This window comes from Amblyomma mixtum, chromosome 3, assembly GCF_055824585.1.
Source record: "Amblyomma mixtum isolate Tamu chromosome 3, ASM5582458v1, whole genome shotgun sequence".
Classification (NCBI taxonomy): domain Eukaryota; kingdom Metazoa; phylum Arthropoda; class Arachnida; order Ixodida; family Ixodidae; genus Amblyomma; species Amblyomma mixtum.
In genome coordinates, this window is record NC_143014.1 from 394,581,182 (window position 1) to 394,598,524 (window position 17,343).

General features: G+C 45.9%; 1 pseudogene; it reads left to right on the forward strand.

Moving 5' to 3' along the window:
* The first annotated feature begins 9,658 nt into the window (after positions 1-9,658).
* Positions 9,659-10,760, forward strand: LOC149357237 (aurora kinase A-B pseudogene; annotated as a pseudogene).
* Positions 10,761-17,343: the final 6,583 nt, after the last annotated feature.

Consider the following 17,343-nt stretch of genomic DNA (forward strand, 5'->3'; position numbering starts at 1 on the left):
CCTCGCGCAGGGCACTTCGCACAAAAAAAGGCATTAGTACATTGTTTTCATGGAACCTTGTGTAATAAAGACGTTCCACCCTGCAATTTGTGCCGCTTCCTTTTCTCATTTCGGTATCATGTACAAAATGCGTTTTTACGCTTCTTTACGGCGCAGTAGGTGAGGCCCGACGTGACGCTTGCATTTGCTCCTGCCGCGGCACACTGTCCGTGTTACAGCTAGTCCGTGTCGAATCTAAATGAGAAGAGAACCTATGCCAGTGTTTGCACCGTCTTTAACACTTTAACGCCTTGTCAAAGCAGTGATAGCAACCCACACACGATCAACCGACTGAACCAGCGAGCACTACCCATAGGGGCTTCTTGCGCCCGCCCGCACGCCAGCGGGCGGCAGCGCCATCTGCCTTGAGCATAGCAAGTTATTTCAGCTGCGCCGGCCCGGTCGCGACACTAGGAAAACCTTCTAGCCTCTGTAGTGGAGATCATCAGTGGCTACGTTACTAGAACCTACTCAGTTTCGCAGCTCCCCATACCGCCCAGCGGAGGAGAGTGTCCCAAGCGGCGGTCACGAGAACTAACGGCGCTGCAGTCGAGTCTTGCTCCCTGCCGGGCGCGTCGTCTGCTACACGCAGCGCGGAAGCGTGGAGCGGCCAGGAGAAAACGTTTGTGTGATGCGAAATTAGGCTGTTAATATTGTGAAAAAATTGCAAAAACGCTGAAATGACTCCGTGGAGTCATCGTTGGGATACCCGCTATTGCATCCCGGTGCAAAAGCAGGTCAACATGAAGAGGCCCGATGTCACAAAATACTAAAACAAAATTCAGGGGCCCCTTTGATGATCTAAAGTGCGCGAGGCGAAAGCCTTTCCACGCAACTTTGGCCGCACGGCCGTTGGCACACACGAGGCGGCTATGGGGCGACTTGGTTTGGCTAGCCATGACAAATTGGGTCGAGACTAATTAGTCATGACCCATGAATAACTAGTCATGATTGATAAATTACGAACTAGTTATGTCCGGTTAATGACTGGCTAGTCATGACAAACCAGTCATGACTAGTCATGAATAACCAGTCAACTACTAATGGCTGGTAAATGACTAACTTGTCATGACTGTTTAATAACTAACCAGTCATGACAATTAGTAATTGGTCATGGTTAGTCATGATTAATCCGTCATGACTAACCATGACTAATGGCTAACCAGTCATGACTAGCCATGACTGGTTAATTACTAACTAGTCATGACTAACCATTAATGACTATTTGGGTCATGACTTGACCCATGACTTACTAGTCATGATTGGTTATTGACTAACTAGTCATGATCGCTTATTGACTAACTAGTCATGTCTGGTTAATGACTAGCTAGTCATGACTAACCAGCGATGACAAACCAGTCATGACTAGTCATGACTAACCAGTCATAGCTAGTCATGACTGGTTAATGACTAACTAGTCATGATTGCTTAATGACTAACCAGTCATAACTAATCAGTCATTAGTCATGACTAGTCATTACTAACCATGACTAATGGCAACAAGTCGCGACTGCTTAATGACTAACTAGTCATGACTAATTGGGTCATGACTTGACCCATGACTTTCTAGTCATGATTGGTTATTGACTAACTAGCCATGACCAACTAGTCATGATTGGTTAATGACGAACTAGTCATGTCTGGCTAATGACTAGCTAGTCATGACCAACTAGTCATGATTGGTTAATGACGAACTAGTCATGTCTGGCTAACGACTAGCTAGTCATGACCAACATTACTAGAACTTGGTTCTAGTAACGTTGGTCATGCCAAAACAGTCATGAGTAACCAGTCATTAACTATGGTAGAGAGAGGGTGCGGTAGATGGTCCTTGGCGATCACAAAATGAACAAGGGAGGGGAAAACCTCAGTTTGCTAGAGCCAACGTTTCGACAAGGGGACTTGTCTTCGTCTGGGACTTGTCTTCGTCTTCCCAGACGAAGACAAGTCCCCTTGTCGAAACGTTGGCTCTAGCAAACTGAGGTTTTCCCCTCCCTTGTTCATTTTGTGACAGTCATTAACTAGTCATGACTGGTTTGTCATCGCTGGTTAGTCATGACTACTAGCTAGTCATTAACCAGACATGACTAGTTAGTCAATAAGCAATCATGACTAGTTAGTCAATAACCAATCATGACTAGTAAGTCATGGGTCAAGTCATGACCCAAATAGTCATTAATGGTTAGTCATGACTGGTTAGTCATTAGTCATGGTTAGTCATGACAGATTAATCATGACTAACCATGACCAATTACTAATTGTCATGACTGGTTAGTTATTAAGCAGTCATGACAAGTTAGTCATTAACCAGCCATTAGTAGTTGACTGGTTAGTCATGACTAGTCATGACTGGTTTGTCATGAGTAGCCAGTCATTAACTGGACATGACTAGTTCGTAATTAATCAATCATGGCTAGTTATAACCAGTCATAACTAGTCTACTGCTTAATGACTAACCAGTCATGACCAATGCGTCATTAGTCATGGTTAGTCATCACTAATCAGTTATGACTAATGACTAACCAGTCATGACTAGTTAATGAATAACTAGTCAATCATGACTAACAGGTCATGAGTGATTAATGACTGACCAGTCATGACTGGATAGTTAGTCATTAACCAATCATGACTAACTAGTCATGAGTTAATGGCTAGTTTAAATGCCAAATGAGTAAGTGACCTCAAATGCCAAAGGCCCTGGTTCGATTCTCAGCCTCGACAGTTTTTTTTTAGTGACGCCAAAACGAGGACACATCTGCCGACACGGCTGCGAACGACAGTATGAGACAATAGAGAGTTTTAGTATAGCGGGCTTTGCGTAATTGCGTGCATAGCGGAATAGCGGGTCCAGAGTGCGCATGCGCAGAACGCTAACGGGGAAATACCGTTAGCGTACGCACGCAATTTTCAGAATTTAGCGTTGCGGCATTTGCGCCCTTAGCGTGGAAACATGGCGGCGTCCTATCAAGCGACAGCCGCCCGCTTCAGCCGATTCAGCAGCTCTTGCGATTCCGGTCGGCATGTTTACCGGCAACTACTGGTGTTTTTGCTTTTCGCTATGACTTACCTTGCTTCGACGATAAAGTTTATGCTGCAATTCAGCCCAGTTTTTAAGATACGCTCTCGATTCTGGAGCGCGCAAGCCTAATAGCACCTCCAGCTGCACTGCTACCGTCTGCAACGGCCCGAAACGCAGCAGACACCTAGCAAAAACGTCTGGAACGAGACAAAAATAGATTTGGAGGTTTTTCGTGATGTTTTATGGACTTAAATTATGCAAAGAGAGTTTATATTAAACTTCAAATATTTTTTTGACATTACACGTCAAGTGATGACAAATATTCTTGCTCGAACGGCTTGTAGTTAACATAGCCTTGACTAGATGGCGCCACTGCTTTACGTTTGTTTTTTTCATTTTATTTAAATTTCGGGGTCATTTTGCAGACGAAAATAAGCACTACAGTAATAAATCGTTTAAAAAACTCGGAAATATTATATTTTGGCAAGGTAGCGGCAGTGTCGACCATTTTAGAAGGACCGTTCGCATCCATGTTAAGCAGTTGGCGTTTAACGTTTTCAGAACGCTATACTAAAACTGTCTGTGGGGATAAGTTGCTTGCGGCACGCTAACGTAATTTCCCTTAGGTCCGCTATCGCGCTAACGCTATACTAAAACTCTTTATTAAAGGCTTTCGCCTTAAAATTAACCGAGAAGCAGACGACACAAAACGGCTGTCGCGAGCGCTCTCTTTAAAAAAATTACCGACGATTACGTTACTTCCTAATGCGAAATTTGAGCGCAGCAAATAAGCTGTTTCACCTTTTCGATAGATTGAGGCAAAGAAATCGAGCAACACATGTATGCGCTATCACAGAATTTTTTTTTATTTTTCGCAGGAAGCGGGGGAGGGGGCCCCATATTCAACACGAGCGGAGGAAGTCGCAATAGCTCTCGCTGCCGCCGATCCAAAATCGAAAACGGTTATCACAGACTCTCGCCGGGCCTGTGAACATTATCTTGCAGGCGAAATATCACCTCTTGCCTAGCAAATTCTAAGACGCGCTCTCGCCGATCCAACTCGCACAAAAGTGATCTGGGCTCCTGGCCAACAGGGTCTACGAGGCAATGAGGCCGCTGATGCGGCCGCCCGAGCGCTCACACACCGGGCTCCTCATCCTAGCTCTAATGGCTCAGAAGCTCATAAACCGCTTCTGCGGTTCCGCGAAATCCTAATTTATTATTGCGACAGCCACCGTCTCTACCCGGCACCTGCCAAGGGGCTGAGTAAGGCGGAGGAGCGAACTCTGCGGCGCCTGCAGACAGGAACCCTTCTCTGTCCTGCAATAGCAAAACACTTCGATCCGAACACAGATGGGCGCTGCCCGCACTGTGGAGAGATCTGCGATATATTTCACATGGTGTGGGCATGTACTCAGAATCCTCACCTTCCCCCCTCCCCCACCCCCACCCGAGAGGCATGGGAGACTGCCCTCCTCAACTGCTCCACACTGGAGTCCCAAAGGGCTCTGGTCAAGCGGGCGCGAGACGGGGCCTCGTCATGCGGTGTCCCGGACTAAGGATACCGACCATGCAGCAGGGTTATTTTTTTTTAACCCTCAAGCTCTCTTTGATTAAAGTTTTTCACCACCACCAGCGGCAAAAGATGGGGGCAGAAGCGCGCGCAGCAAGCGGACAACACAATAAAGGGAGGAGGGAAGAGATAGCAGCGACTGACTGATGCCGCTGACGCCGATAGTGAGTCAACCCCAGCTGCGGAGTTGGTTTCAGGGACAACGCCGCCGATGCCGACACAAACAATATGATACCCTCGCTTCCGCAGCGCTAAGAACCAGGTCTAGCCGTGGGAAGGTGGTCACGTATTCGTCGACGTGCCGGGGCCTACGTGAAATAACCGGCGCGTCGGCAACTGAAGAGCACCCTATCCGCCACACAAGAACAGGGGGGGGGGGACCCTTTCCTCCTCTTTCTGCATGGCGGCGACGGTGTTCTATGCAGTCACGTTATCTTGACTCTCTAGCGGCGTCAGCGGCATCCAGCGGTATCAGTCGGTCGCTGCTAGCGCTGGGGGGATGAAAGGGGGGCGGAGCTGGTTACGAGGCCGACGGCAACGCCGACGACGACGCGAAACCCAGGAACGGACGCCAAAGAGCTGCGCTCTAAAAGGGCGCAACAGGGCCAGCGAGCCGCACCGAGCGGAGACGAGGGAGCAAGACTCGATCGCAGCGCCACTAGTTCGCGCGACCGCCACTTCTTGGGACAGCTCTCCGGGCAGAGCTGTGGAACTGAGTTTGTTCTAGTACAGAGGCTAGAAGGTTTTCCTAGGGTGCGTTCCAATACTCCCAAGTAGACGTCTACTTAGACGTCTTGCCGGACAGCCGCCATTTTGAGACTCGTTCCGATTTTCACGAACCCGTCCAAGAAGATTGCTTCGCCGAAGTCCACATCGATGCAGGCTAACTTCCTGTCTAAAGATGGCGGAGCAGTTGGTGCAGTCAGAGCTGAGTGAGCCGTGCTCTTGGCGGGCACTGGAGCCCGGAGACGCACCATCTTTCAAGTGTCAGTCATTCCGTTAAGTTGATTTTTATAGTAACTGGTGGCAAATAAAGCCGTCTTTGTGGACCTACGATTATATTTGTGAATCGAGCGAGAGGAAATCGTGCGGGTGAGATCGTCTGCTATGCAGGTGAGATCGTCTGCTGAAGCGGTAGCGATGAACGCACCATTATTGCAGAAAAAATAAAATAAGTACTAGCAAACTACTAACAGCGCGTTTTTAACTTGTTTTATTAAGAATTTTTAAGAACATAGGAGTGCAACTATTCCCAAATGTTAGTTCAGTTTATCTGCCGCAAGGTGGCGCGTGAAGTAGACACGTTCCAATATGTAGACATGTAGACGGCTTCCTAGACGTCACACTAGACGTCTTGTCGGACGTCTAGAGAATTGGAACGCACCCCTAGTGTCGTGAACGGCCGCCGTTTCAAGGGGCCCCTGTGAAACCGGTTTGGATGCACAGCGTAGGTGGCGCTGCAGCTGCCAGGCGTGCGGCTTTTTTTTTTATTCGAGCTGTTTGCCATCAGGCATAATGAAAAAGGAAAGAGAGTTATAAAAAGGAGTGCAAACAAGCCTCGCTTAAAAAGCGGCAAAAGTTCGTGATATAGCGATTATCTAGAGTCCACTTGGTATAGTCGTCTGCAACGTCCCATCGCAGGCAAACCTTTCTTAGTAAACGTCGTCTCACGGAAGCTGTAGCCGGACAAGTCCACAGCAAGTGTTGTTCATCACACTGGTCGGGCGCAGCACCACAATGGGGACACTTGTCTGTCACTTCGTAACGTTTGTCACGCCACCGATGACGCACAGAAGGAGTCAGAGCCGCTCCTGCCCGAATCCGGCGCACAGATACCTCCTCCTCCCGAGTGAGACTCCAGGGGAGAGGATACGAACACGGAGGAATTAGAGCGCGTGTTCGCTGACGCAAAGACTGTTTCTCGGAAACATGGGACAGGAACGGATCTGAGGGAAGAGGGGAAGGTGGCGGGATATCGGATGTGTCAAGGTGTGTCATTGCATCCACATGAATATTATGCGGATCCTGGGCATGCCCGCGAATCCAGTGTATACGCACAGGACAGGGGTATTTTGTGCAAAGTTGGTGAATGGATTGTGTAACTTGGAATGTGCGCCGGACAGCCTTAAGCTGCTTAAGGGCGGCAAGGGAGTCGGTGTAAATGTGTACAATATCGAAAGTAGGTACGAGTGGAAGGGAAGCAATGGCATTGTGTATCGCCTGAAGCTCCAAGGCCAGGTGGGAGCAAGTATCCGTGCTATATGTAGCGCGGGAGTTGAGATGAGGATGTGAGGGACTGTAAACTGCAATAACTCCCTGCACTGCTGTGTGTGATGCATCGGTGTATATTATGCACCCTGAAGGAAGATGGGCGGCTGATATCGGCGTCGAAGCAGAGGGGCGATTGTCTGTGAGCTGACAGTATGTCCATGGAGGAAGAGTCTGTAAACGATGAAGCTGAAGCGACATCTTGCGTGCTCTTGGCGCGCTATGCAAGCCGCGCCGTTCGCCGAGCCAGTTGGCAAGTGCGCGCGGGCGATTTGTGACATTGAAGGTGATGCCACACATCACGCAATCACATGTGCATCCAAACGCATTCGAAAAAATGCGTGTAAACCTTGCATTTCAGCTGTTCAGTCAGGAAGTACTAAAGGGTATTTTCTTTTACCGGGACCATTTGCAAAGGGACAACGTCAGAAACGTCGAACCGACAGAACGGTTTGTTTGAACGGTTTGAACGGTTTGTCATCTAGAATCCCATCAAAAGGCCTTCGTGCTGATTCAAGAAGTGCACAGTTTTTGAATGAGTTCATTGTTTTTCTCAAGGAATGGGAGGAACATGCTGCACAGTATGGTGGCGGCTTTTTAAGTGCAGGAACTGCCCTTGGGCTGCGTGTAACGCTGCAAAGCACACTGTCGCTTGTAAAATGCCTTACCACGTCGCTGCAATACAAGTACTTGTTGACTGCAAACCTAAGCCAAGACAGGATGGAGAATGTATTTGGGATTATGCGCCAGTGCTTCGGTTGCAATCATCATCCAACTCTGGGGCAGTTTTTGATAATTATCAACAACCTTTCTTTCTACAGCCTCGCAAAGCCTCCAAAAGGAGCAAACGTACCTGCAGAAGTCGTGACTGCCCTCTTGCAACCATCTGATGTTCCCAAAGAAAAAATGAACGAATAACTGAACTTGTCGATAATTTACTGGATGGCGGAAACTTGGCTTCTGCTGCAGAGCTGCTCGAGGAGCACAGCAGCCTGAGCGATCATCAGGGCTGTGTAGACAAAAAACAGTGACAGCAGACTAATTTTTTATGTAGCTGGGTATGTTGTAAGAAAAATCCTTAAAAGATTTCCTTGCCCCGAATGTGCAACTTGTTTCAGCACTTCGTCTTTGCAAGCCGAGTCAAACAACAATGCCTCACTTACTCGAAATTTTGACCATGGAGTCTTAGTTTATCCATCAAGGCCAATTGAACAGCTCATAGCTAAGCTTGAGGACACATTTACGGTGTTTTTCAGCCGCAATGAGCTACACGCAGATAGCATGGTCAGCTTTCTGCATTTTCTTCAGGGACGTGAGCGTCAAGGTGTGGGCTGCGCGGAGCATGGACGTCGAATTACGACAGAAGTGGTCAAGTTTTACGCCTTGACTAGGATGCATTTCCTTGTAAAGTCGGTAAACAAAGAGCGCGGCGCGCAGCGAGAAAAGAAAAAGTTGCTGAAAATGAGGCGCTGTCAGTAGCCTCGCACAGGGCGCTTCGCACAAAAAAAGGCATTAGTACATTGTTGTCATGGAACCTTGTGTAATAAAGATGTTCTACCCTGCAATTTGTGCCGCTTCCTTTTCTCATTTCGGTATCATGTACAAAATTCGTTTTTACGCTTCTTTACGGCGCAGTAGGTGAGGCCCGACGTGACGCTTGCATTTGCTCCTGCCGCGGCACACTGTCGGTGTTACAGCTAGTCCGTGTCGAATCTAAATGAGAAGAGAACCCATGCCAGTGTTTGCACCGTCTTTAACACTTTAACGCCTTGTCAAAGCAGTGATAGCAACCCACACACGATCAACCGACTGAACCAGCGAGCACTACCCATAGGGGCTTCTTGCGCCCGCCCGCACGCCAGCGGGCGGCAGCGCCATCTGCCTTGAGCATTGCAAGTTATTTCAGCTGCGCCGGCCCGGTCGCGACACTAGGAAAACCTTCTAGTCTCTGTAGTTCTAGTAACGTTGATCAGTGGTGTGGACCACCTCAGACATCATGTGCGGGAAAAAATCTAATATATACATATTTTTGCCAAAAATTTATTTAGTATGCCTAAGAAATGTCACAAAACAAATATTTTTGGCTACTTTTGGCTACGCAAAAATTTCGCTTTTGGCTACGTTGGGGCTACTACACAGGTCAATTTGGCGACCTGAGGTCGGACCGATCTGGCAACCCTGCGACCGGGTCGCAATAAAGATTTGGCTTGGATTTTCGTTACTTCCACCCCGGTCGCAATAACGCCGGCCCAGCAACAGCAACCCGAAGCCCGAGCCTTTTTTCCACGCGGCTCGTGACGCTTTTTTCATCGCGCGCTCCCAGACGTGGCACTGCTGGTGAACATTCTGGGCCGCTGCTTGACTGTTCTGGTGAGGACGAGGAGACGACGGGCATGTGCATCCTGACTCATCTCGAGAAGCTGCGCATCTTGCACCTGCTTCTGGCGGAAGCCCGGGGCATGCAGATGGCCATCTCAGTGCTGGTGGCAGTGTGGCACGACGTGGCGGGCCTGGTGTTCGGCCACCTGCTGCTGCTGTTCCTCATGCTGCGGTCCGGGGTGCTCCCAGACCACCGGGTGAGCGACGGCTGCCTGGCCTACCCGTACACCGCCCTCCACAACTGGTGCCAGCAGGCCAGGTGTGATGAGTGCAGTGCAATGCGCTTTTAGCTTACTGTCATCAGGCGTCAGTAGTCTCTTGTGCTTGAAGTCTTTCACCGACATGTATTAATTTCCCTGAGTCCAGTTCCTTGCTTTGCTATGGCCGACAAGGAAAACCAGCCACAGAATGCAAGGGCTGCTGACGCCATACAGAGGACGGCAAGCACAGATCCCGACTCCAACAAAAAAAAAACGATCTTGGAATAGAGCCTCGACGAATTCGAGATTGGACGACCCTTACCCAACGGAACATTCGGAAACGTATACCTGGCATGAGAGAATGAATAGCAAATACATCATTGCACTGAAGGTTATGTTCAAGTCCCAGTTGAAGAGCAACAACGTTGAGCACCAGCTTCGAGGTGAGATCGAAATTCAGCTATACCTCAGACATCATCATATCCTGAGACTGTATGGTTACTTCCACGGTTTACCTTATTCTAGGTTGCACACCCAAAGGAGATCTATACAAGGAGCTCACGAAAGGAAAAATGTTTGACAGCAAAAAATTCGCGACTTATATCCACCAAGTTTGGAAGGCACTTCAGTCCTTCTACACCGAGAAATTCATGCACCGTGACATAAATCCAGAGAATATCCTGGTAGGTTACAACGGTGTGCTCAAGTCAGCAGACTTTGGCTGGTCCGTCCATGCTCCGTCTTCAAGGTGTGAAACTCTGTGCGGTACCATGGATTCCTTGCCGCTCGAAATGCTTGAGAACAGCGTCTACGACGAGAAAGTGGATCTCTGCGCTCTAGGTGTTGTGATCTATGGGTTCCTAGTCGGAAAACCTCTTTTTGAATCGATCTCCGCAAGAACTACCTATGACAGGATCCGACGTCTGGACCTCCAGTTCCCTGCTCATGTCTCCAATGAAGCCAATTGATCTCATTTCTAGGCTGCTGTGGAACGAGCCGAAAAAAAGAGCAAGCCTAGAGGAAGTGATGTCGCATCCATGGATCACAAAGAATGCAGAGTGTAGCTTCTCCTAGCTGCACCTTTCTAGTGGACTTGTACAGTGCTTGCCTAGGACAAATCTTTGCGAATCAAAGGGACATTTGGGTTCGTTCTAATTGTGGAAATTCCATTCGTCACGGATATATATATAAAACGATACGTTTGTAATATACTTTTGTAATTAATACGCTTGTAATTTTAAACATGATTTCTATTCATGTATTCAATAAACTTTTACCACGATTTATGCAACCATGTTTTGGGAGCATGCCCTGTTATGTACTTCGATTTTTAAAATGGGCCAAAGGGCCAAAACACTCGGCGATCTTCTTAACCACATTCTTGATCAAAATCCCATAGCATATAGAATTCCTACTATGCTTTATACAGTAAGTGTCTAACGTTATTGTGTTTTTGCAGCCAAAACTCTAAACTTATGGCACTCATCACCTTGAATTTTTGAGTGCGTTGCATTGTATAGTCGTATTCGATTATAGTAAACCAACTCCCCTAAACTGATTTAAAGGGCAGCTACAGCGTCTTCCTGCCTCCTATGAATTTATTGAAACAGTTACGGTACTTTCTCCGCATTTTTCTGGTCTTCTGCGTCGAATTAATGAGTGAGGCGAACAAATTCTTAAATTTCCGCATTTTGTGGCCTCAATCGGGGAGATGTCGCAGGCAGCCTTGCGTGTGTGACGTCGCTAGACGCATAGCTGCCGATATTATCTTGGCGTTTCCAGCTCAGAATTTCAAGCTGGGTTTTCATCATTCGAGACGAATATTGAGTGACAAACATTGAGTCAAACTCTCACTTAGTCGCTAATTCGGGCAATCAACACGCACACGATGATTTTGCAACAGTATCCGTGACGTCACAGTATGCTCCCTCGTGATGTCATCATTTAGCCGAAACCCTGTCTACGTTTCGATTTCTTCATTTTTGCTCTTTTCAAATACTCGTACTTGGTTTGGTTTTGGTTTTATGGGTTCAACGTCCCAAATCGACTAAGGCTATGAGAGACGCCGTAGTGGAGGGCTCCGGAAATTTCGACCACCTGGGGTTCTTTAACGCGCACTGACATCGCACAGTACACGGGCCTCGAATTTCTCCTCCAAAAAAATTCAGCCGCCGCGGCCTCGTATTTGGTGTTTTAAGTTTTTTCGCCGGAGCGAAGCGTGTGTGGACAGTTGCGGAGAAAACATGAAAATAATACGTTCTAATATACTGCAGGATATCTAGACTAAATTTTAAACAATTTGTATTCATGTTTTCAAAAAATTAGAGATCACAGCGGCGACTCGCATTGGGAGAATGCAAAAGGATTGACGCGTCCTCGGCACTCATCGCTTTTCTTTATCATACTTTTTCTTTATTAGTATAGCTACTGAATTAGCGTAATTACCTTATGCTTTAATTCAAAATCAATTATTTACTCTGATTGATTATACTTTTATCTCAGTCAGTTATTTTGGTTTTTCAAATATGGCACCATGGTTGCTTTCCCGAACACTTACTATATCCCCATCCAGCCTATCCAACCTTCCAATAGTTCTTGCTGATAATTAATTAACGAATTAATCTAAGTCAATTAAACTTTTCATTCGACTCTTTATCACTCATCAAATACATTTCAATTCATTCCAAACTTTACTTTCACTCTTTTGCCATCCACGGCTGTTTTCCCATCCGCTCACTTTATCGACATCACTGCTTTTTCGACGTTTTTCCTTCATTTTTGGCCTTAGTTAATAAACCAATCATCCTACTCACATTTTTTGCACAGCATCCTCACATCATCCTCTCTTAATTACAACTATTCGTTTGATGCTACCTCTTCTGAGAATGCCACGACTGCTGCGGACACGTTTTGCAGACATGCTTTGGTGACACGACCCCACTGACATAGCCTAGAAATGCTTTCGCGTTAAAAAACCCGGAGCTGGCTTTTAATTCCTTTTCTGGGGTGGGCCCACTTCCAAAATATTGGGTGTCCTCAGATTTTAAAATATGGCGGCGCCTTATAATCAGTCTACTGTTCAGGTGACATCACAACCATCTCAGTCGCATTCATAGAACGTAGGGAGTTCTCATACCACAACTGGCACAGTGGTGCAGCTTTTATTCGATGCGCCACTGCACGGAAGTTGACTGCTTCGAACAGATCAACCTGTGGGGCTGGAGATACTCAGGTTGCTCTGCCCGAGAACCCGTAAGGCTCATGCAACGGTGAGAATTTTAAAATTTCATTGAATTGATTTGAACTAACCTCACTTCAGTGTACCATGGGGGCAGTCTGCTCACAGCCTGGTACGTAGGTCGCTATGTGCCATGGTGGCCAGGTTGTGATGGCATCGCAAGCTCACATGTCCTCTCTGGGCCAATCATTATTTTGCCGCCTGGCATGATGTGCCAGTGAAATGTCATGGGCAGGTTGGAATGAGAACACAACAACAGGTGACATCTGACCAATCAAGGAATTTCGTGAAAGAGAAGCCAGGACTATTTTATGAGATGACAAGCTAAATGCTATTGCATTAAAAGTTTCTGACATTAAATGATTGCTAAAGCTACCCATTATTAAAGGCTACACTGGACACCTCGTAGTTCCGCGAAGTTGCTGAAGTTCTGGGCACATGTAAGAGTTAGGCATGCACTTTTCTTGATGTCACTGATGATGTGCTGAGACCAGATGTACAAGTGGTTAACGGTGATAGCATAAACTATATATGAAGAAATTACAGCAAATAAAAAGGATACCACATGGTCTAAACCAGATGATGATCATGTGTGGTGGTGTGCGCTAAAATCTGGTATGCGTACCTCTCAAGGAAATGTAGTTTTCTAGTCTTGCATAGTACAAGACACTTCAGAAGGACATGCAGGACACAAAACGGAAGCTACAAACATTGAAACCTGTGGTTTCTAGCACGCATAGTGGGAGGTGCATGTGCATGTAATACATGTGACCTGTCCTCAGTCTTCACAAAATGACTTGCTTGATGTCAGTGTTCCGTTTCAATTCTGTGTCCGCCTGTGAGCACTTCCACTTGTACCCTTGCATCCAGAGTTTTCTATACCTGTGCTTTCAAGTTCTAAACGAAACATCTTCAACATCTACCGTGTCTCAGAGAGCAGCTGATAACGTGTTGTGAAAAGATATCTTGTCGCCACTAAACTATGATGGCACGAAGCCAAGCAGACTTATGTATTCCCGTGCTCAAGCTCAGAAAATGCAATTCATTTTCATTTCATTACGTGAGCCAAGAGAGTAGAGGAAGGCATGACACAACCACTTCGAGTTTCATTTATTTCCTTGTATTCTGGCTTAATTTCATTTGCTTTGCGTACTTACTTGTGTATTGGAAATTTTTTGTCCGCCCGTTGTCGCTTAAGTTGATTATTCTACTCTACCGGCAAATTGAGTTAACCTGGTTTCAGTGCAGTGCAGAGTCCCTTTGTGGCCCACCGTGAGGCACACGTCGGGTTACAGCTGTGGCTCTGATAGGCTGCAAGACGAGGACTCCTGACGCTCCTCGTGGCCTGATTGCGCTGAACAGGCTCCATTTGTCCATTTATATATCCTGCATTCAACCCAATGGTTCCCATTTATGCTTCAAAGCTGTACATTGGCTGCTGCTTTGCTGGGAAAAAGTACTGCAGTTCGAATGAACACTGGATCATTTCAAATGAGTTTTCAAATTTCAGCCAGGTTGCTACAATCGTAGCACTCCTGCCACCAAAGCTAAAAGCAATGAAAATATAGCATCTAACACAACTTCGCCACACGCTCTCTTCCTCTGTTCAAGTGGTTATACCATTAATGACCCCGAATCTGCCACCTCTGTAGCTGGCACGTAACAATAATTTTGAAAAACTGATGTCAGAGTAGATTCACTGCTGTATCAAACTATTTATTTATTCATTTACAGTATACCCTGCAACACCGAAGCATTGTAGCAGGGGAGTGGGCACTGCATCAAGTGACGAGTGCGCGAATATAATCGCATCAGAAGGGAGGGATGACAAAGGAGCAATGCATCAAGATCAGTAGAACAGAAAGAAAAAAAACACACAAACAAAAACGTGCATGCGCTTCAGGACAAAGAGTATAGACAACAGTTTAAAAGAACAGTGCAATTACAAATCACTGATTAGACTTAAAAATGCATCTTGGGGAGCAGCCACAACTTCCACCGGCAACTTATTCCATTCAGAAATACTATGGGGAAAAATAGAATATTTCATGTAGTTCGTTTTGCAGGTCATTTCGCGTATTTTGGAACTGTGGTATCTTCTGTTTGAAACATAACGGGGAGGTTTGAGGTATGTAAGCTCGTCAATGCCAGTCGAGTAAGTGTATATTGCAAGCAGTAGTTTCAGGCGGTGCTTCTGGCATCTTATGTGTAGCGGTTTTAGTCTAATGTGTTTCTTCATTTCTGTAATGCTTAAGTGTCCGGAGTACTGCCTTGATGTAGATCTGGCAGCGTGGTTTTGTATGGCTTCTTTTTTGTCAATCAGGTACCGCTGGTGGGGATCCCATAATCTGAATGCATACTGTAATTGCGGCCTTACGAGTGACTTATATGCTGTAATTTTAAGAATCTGAGGGGCAGTCCTAAGGGTTCGTGTAAGCGGGCTAAGCATTTTCCCAGCTTTTTTGACAGTCGTGTCAATATGGCTTGAAAAAGACAGATCTGCTGTTAAAATAACATATAAGCATGTAACTTCATTTACCTTTGTGAGTATGGAATTGCCCAATTTGTAGGTGGGTTGATTTTAGATTTAGTAAATGTTACCTGGGAACATTTCTTTGTAGTCAGGCTAAGTTCCCAGTTTTGGCACAAGGAGGCCATATTGGTTAGGTCTTGCTGAAGTGCATCTGAATCACGTTTGCATACAATGCATTCGTCTGTAAATACTGATTTGTGAGGAAATGTTTGAGGCGATATCATTGATGTATAATAAAGAGAGTAGCAGTCCAGCACAGAGCCTTGCGGCACTCCCGAGGTGACTTGAGCAAAACTAGAATTCTTGCATCCAATAACTACGCTTTGTGTTCAGTCGTTCAGGTAGTCTTAACCTTGATGACTTATGTATCCAAGTTAAGAGTACTCATTTTCTGTATTAACAGATGATGTTATACGAAATCAAAGGCTTTGTATAATCAAGGAAGACTGCATCAGTACGCATTCTTTTTGCAGCAGTATCTGCAAGCTCATGAAATAGTTCAATCAGCTGAGTGGTGTAGCTAACCCCTTTATGGAAACCATGCTGATTACTGGATTTCATTGTGAAGAAAACTCAGAATACTCGTCCTCTCCTTTTGAGTGTTCCTTAGATAGCTCCAAATTGCTTTTGCATTTGTCTTAATAGATTCAGCGAGTCCGGAAAAGTACATATTTTTGGCGGTAGTGATAGCTTCGATATAATCTGTATGTAGCTCTTGTCGACAGCGCTCAAGTTTGTTTGAACGATTCTTTTTATACTTTTGGAACGCACGAGTCCTTTGTTTTATCTTCCTTTTAAGTTCATAAGTCATCCAGGGTTTGTCTACTTTTGGTTTATCTGAAATGTATTTGAAAGGTACATGTTTTTCAATCAGTGATGACAGCATGCTTTTAAAAGAAAGAGTTCCATAGAAAGTCTGCACTCTCAGATAAATGTTGTGAGAAAGCCTGAAACTCTGCTCCCATACGCAAGCTGATTTCAGTAAAATTTGCCCTGCGGTATTCATACACTTTGCGAGTTTCATGAGCAGCAGGAATTATTTGTGGCGGAGTAAGCATTGCAGTTACAATCTTATGGTCACAACTACCAGATGACACACAAACATCATGAACAACACTCGGGTCCCTGCAGAAGAATAGGTAGAGGATGTTATTTCCGTGTGTGCCATTCACAGCATATTGATCAAACCCATATTTGCAAACCATATCAAAAAATGCTGAGCAGGTTCCGTCTGAGAGCATGCTCTCGTCCCAGTTTAAGTTTGGAGAGTTCGTCTCCTGCTAACACAATGCGATTAACAGGAAGTGAAGCCAGCATATCATCTAGTGTTGTGATAACTTGTGGTCGAGCGCCAACGCTGTTGTTCCTTTATCAGAAGTGAGGAGCCTGCAGCAAACTGACTCGTGATTGCTGCTTTGCACATCAATTGGAGTACATTGCAAGATTTTCATAACTAAGATAAATAATGGGCGGCCTCTACAATTCCTCTATTGTCTACAGATCTGATAACCCGAAGAAAACACTTCACTGTCGCTCAGTGAGTCGTCCAGCCATGATTCTGTAGCAAAAACATTTTCTGGGTTGAGCATCTGTACCAAACCATAAAACTGACCGATTTTGTTCTTAATGCTTTGGCAGTTTATTAAGAGAACATTCAGAATTTTGGGACTACCTATTACTTAAGGCTGTTCATTCCTTACTTAGCTTGTTTACAGACTGGGTATCCTCATCCAATCTGAAAGCCTCTCCATTTATAATTAGTCATATGCCAGGGACACCTTGTCCTTACCGCTAAGTTTTCTTGGCTTACCAACAGCCCAGAGCTTCTGACAAATTTCTCTGACACACTGAGTAGTCCCGTGAGATTACATAATCAGAGCCTCTTAGTTAATTGACGTTGATTAGGACCAGTTCGATCTCCTTGTATGATGCAAAGTTTGCAATGAATGGTCGTTTACGCTCAAGAGTGTGTTTTCCTATCCCATGGGCCCGCTGAATCTGCCCTATGGTCACTTTTAACCTATCCTGGCAACGGTTCCTAACAAAGTTTTCGGAACTTTGCCAGATTTCGTGTGGCTCCTTGCCTTCGAAACC